At 46.7% G+C, this 4,376-nt stretch overlaps 1 long non-coding RNA gene across 1 annotated transcript; it reads right to left on the bottom strand.

Moving 5' to 3' along the window:
* Positions 1 to 536: 536 nt before the first annotated feature.
* Positions 537 to 4,028, bottom strand: LOC132390468 (uncharacterized). The gene is made up of 2 exons (XR_009510914.1): positions 2,617 to 4,028; positions 537 to 1,292 (listed from the first exon to the last, which is right to left on the bottom strand). It is a non-coding gene; the product is annotated as an uncharacterized LOC132390468 (long non-coding RNA).
* Between the last annotated feature and the right edge of the window lie 348 nt (positions 4,029 to 4,376).

The following is a 4,376-nucleotide window of genomic DNA, read 5'->3' as shown; positions in this document are numbered from 1 at the left end:
TCTCAAAAGACCCTATCATTTCCGCCCCCACCGCCGCCGCCGGCAGCCATTCCACGCCGTCACAACTCTCTGTGCAAATAAACTTACCCTGAAATCACCTCTGTTCCTACTTCCAAGCACCATAAAACAGTACCCTTTTGTGCTAGCCATCACAGCCCTGGGGAAAAAGTGTCCGACTATTGTTACGTACCCCGTACCTGGGTGTCTTACCAGCAAATATAGAAATATCCGTTAAAGTCTGGTGGTACTATTTTCAGCAGTGTTTATTAGTAAAATATACAAGTCAATATCAAGGCAAATATACAGATAATACACGTTAGCAATACTAAACCTAAAATAACAATCAATGATATACAAGCTCTATCGTTGTATAGGGGATAATGAATTATCATGAGAAAGTATAAAGTTCAGTTCAATTCATGTAGGCTCAGGTAGTTGCTGGTCGATGTGTTGTAATTGTTGGAGAGAGAGAGAGAGAGAGAGAGAGAGAGAGAGAGAGAGAGAGAGAGAGAGAGAGAGAGAGAGAGAGAGAGAGAGAGAGAGAGAGAGAGAGAGAGAGAGAGAGAGAGAGAGAGAGGACGATCAAACAGTGACAGCTATTGTCTTCCAAACCTTCCTTTACTTTCTGGATCCGTCGTTTCGTTGTGGCCATTGAGGTATGACCCCTCTGTTCTTTAGCTAAACCGTTCTTCCGTGGTGGACTCGTCACTCCGGCAAAGGTGGACACACACACAAGCCCCCACCGGCCTTGCTATAACCGCTGTGAGTGAAATTGACCGATCCGTTCGGTCCCCGATGCCCCACACTTTCTCGTGGGTTTCTGATGATCACTAGTGTGTCTCCTGCTGCGTCTGAGGGGCTGACACCCCAGACCTCACTTTTATCCCCACTCACGGGGTCTCAGGTGTCAATCAGTTTTGAATGGCTTAGCCCATCAAACCAGCCCACTCCGGCTGCCCACTGAGGAATTTTAATGAACAGAATAGTACCAAGTAAACAGCCCTCTCCGCAGCCATACGTCTTTCGGGAGTCATAACATGGTGGATAAACATAACTCTCTCTCAGGCTGTTATCGGTAACAGATGTCCTGGCATGTTTTCTTTTGTCTCTCCTACTCTCTCGTTAGCAGCGTGGTAACAGCAACAGTTTGTGATTCTCCCAGGGGAGGGGGACATTGACAACCTTGCACCCTTCTGCCCACCAGAGTTATTCATCCTTCGTAACACTATCCACTGATAAATGCCTCTCATTATCGTATACACGTCGACCTATTCATCTCTCTTCCTCGGTCGCTGCAAGGAGAAAAGGTCGATTTCACTAAACCTCATAAGGCATTCTCCCCAATCCTAGCTATATCCTTGTACTTTGGGGACCACATACCATTGAAAAATCTCGTTCTCATCCACAGTATCTCTTTTCTGTTCCACTAACAAGGAACACTCTATCGATACAGCTCGCCACATCTCAACCCATTACCTGCTGAGCCACAGAACCACAGTTCCAGAACCAGAGACCTGACCGTTGAGACCTTCCCCAGCTTCAGCATTTGCACCTCTGTCCTCCCATCCAGAAGTATCCAAAGGGTCTACCTGCTATTGAGCGGGTTGGTCACAAGGGGTCTCTGCACGTCTCTGGATCTGCACTGTCTGTCACCCAGGTTCCTGTATCCTGCACGTTCGGTCTAAATACATCTCTATATATCTCTATCACCCCTATGCACACAGCGAGGAAGTTTCCTTGTTGCAGTACCGGGTCTATCAGTGTGTGGCTGTCACTATGAGGGGCGTGTTCGTATTACGACGAGGGTTGTGTCTGTGGTACAAAAGCATTGTAAGGGATTTTTCAGTGTCCCTTTGAAGATGGTGTCTCTGTGCGTCTTTTTCATGCCGTATGCCTTCTGTGAATTGGTCGTTCCCTCTTGTTATCGATAAATCGTCAAGTTCCTTTTCACAAACTAACTCCCTGCACTTTCCACCGGATGAGGTCAGATCACTCTGCACTTTCTACAGAGCAGAGAAGGTAAATCACACAACAGAACAGACCCTTTGGTTCAAGAATTGTGATATCTCAATTCTGAATTTGTTCTCCCGACATCTGTCTCCTTCCATTCCTTGCACACCCACGTACCTATAGAAGAGCCAGTTAAAAGTCTGTATGGATTTACCTCCACCACCAGAGCTGCCGGAACTTTCCAATTACCCGCCAATCTCTGTGACGACAAAAACTTGCCAAATTCATTTCCTTTGAACCTACCCGCTCTTACCTCAATGCAGGTCTTCTAATATTAGACATTTCCATCCTACGGGTAAAAGATACAAGCTCTCTGGTCTACTTGCGTCCCGTATTGTTATAAACCTCAAAACTAAACTTAACTCGAGGTTGCATCTATCCTTTTCCATACTTATCCTGTATCTAATGGCATTACCAACACTAGACGCAAATTGTTCCCTGACACACACTTCTGACCGCTGGCGTGTCCTGATCGCTAGGATGAGATCAAGTATTGCACTCTCTCATTGGGACTAACTATCTGCTGATTAAGGTTCCTTCCTTAACTGATTAAGAAAACTATCCCAGTGGTCCTTTCACAGTCAGTACCAAGAATCTTAAACTCACCCGATGCCACAACCTGATGTCTCTTACAACAGACTCCGAACTCTCCACAGATTTGTTCCTCTAAATCCCCCGACTGTACGGTGGTCGATAATGTTGCCCCATGAACGAGTTCATACCCTTCTCATTCCTCAGTTCCACCTCTGAAGCCCCACCTTAGCTTAAATTATATAAACATTAGTACGACAAAAACAGCGGTAAACTGGAAGGCTGAGCTAACAGACTTGCCCCTCCTGCAAACAAATCTTACCAATGGCTAAACTCTCATGCTTTCAATCGTTGGCTCCGACCCTGAGCTCATCTGCTCTTCGTATAATACTTATTGCTTTGAAATGGACGTAGCTCAGAACATGAGATCCAGCAGGTTCAACGTTTTGCTCGCTGACTTTATCTGAGGACTTAACAACATCTGTCCCAACAATGACTCAACTTTCTGTTCAATCATTCTGGTTATCATCCCCCTGCAACTCTGGCTTAAACAACACATCGACCCCTTTCTTAATGGCAAACCTTCCCGCTGGGATATTAGTTCCACTCCGGTTCAGGTGTAAACTGAGAGAGTTGCCAGATGGCGGAGAAAATGAAGGAGCTGCACAACGAGGGGCGGTGTGGCGCGATCTCCAGGCAGGAGTCTGTGCTGTCTCCCAGTGTTCATTCGGCAGAACACAAGAGCAGTTGTTGTAGTTTCTAGATTTCGGTGGCTTTTACACTGTCTAGGACCTCAAGCTGATTATATATACATGTGCTCGTGCGCGCGCGTGCGTGTGTGCGCCTGTACATAAAGCGTGAATATATCTCACTGATACCCTACATATGCTTGCTATCTTGCTATTTTATACATATTATGTGAGCTTGGTGTATCGTGTGACAGTTGGTATTGCGTTTTGAAGCTTGGCCCTGGCGGTCATATGTGATGGAATTGCAAATAAACTTGAAAAGAATTGAATTGAAATGAAATAAACCGCTCGGTTTGCAGAGGTCGCAGCTTCCGAGCAGGTGCGCCCAGTGATACAGATATCTCAAGACTTCGTTCCAAATCCTAACATTTCAGTCACAGTTTAAACTGAATGTTCTTTCAAAGTTTGCAGAACCGGCTCCATTTTCCTGCCTATATACTGGTTAGTATATCGACCGCATACCATTGAGAAATCTCGTTCTCGTCCTCAGTACCTCTTTTCTGCTCACCTAACAAAGACTACCCTCAGGATAAAGCTCGCCAAATTTCACTCCTTTCCTTTCTGAGCCACAGAGCCATAGTCTCTGTCAGAGACCTGACCGGTGAGACTTTCCCCTGCTTGGTAATTTGCACCCCTCTCCTCCCATCCAGAAGCATCCAAAGTGGTCTACCTGTTATTGAACGGATTGGCCGCAAGGGGTGTCTGCACTGGCTCTGGTCTAAAGTGGTCTAACGCATCTCTTCCGCACATCTACCCTCACCCCATCCGCCCACCACCCCACTCGGGATGAAGTTTTGTCCAAACAAACGATCGGTCTGTTCACACAGAATAGAGCAAAGGCTCAGAAACGAGAGATCAATATCCGTTTGAAGGGAGCTGGTTGGTGTAACACTGGACGTCACCTCTCCCCCTTCCTCGCCATACTTCTATATAAACAGTGAGAGGGGGACGTGTAAAGGAGGAAGACGGTTAATGGAAGCGGGGTGGACCTGCAGGGGATCAAGCTGATCAGGGAGACGTGGAGGTGTTGGAGAAGGAGGAGATGACGAAGACGGCACGCAGCGCAGTGAACGGAGGGTTGCTAGA

Source organism: Hypanus sabinus, unplaced genomic scaffold (assembly GCF_030144855.1).
Source record: "Hypanus sabinus isolate sHypSab1 unplaced genomic scaffold, sHypSab1.hap1 scaffold_913, whole genome shotgun sequence".
NCBI lineage: Eukaryota > Metazoa > Chordata > Chondrichthyes > Myliobatiformes > Dasyatidae > Hypanus > Hypanus sabinus.
The sequence above is the reverse complement of the archived record's forward strand: the minus strand, read 5'-3'. Positions and strand labels throughout refer to the sequence as shown.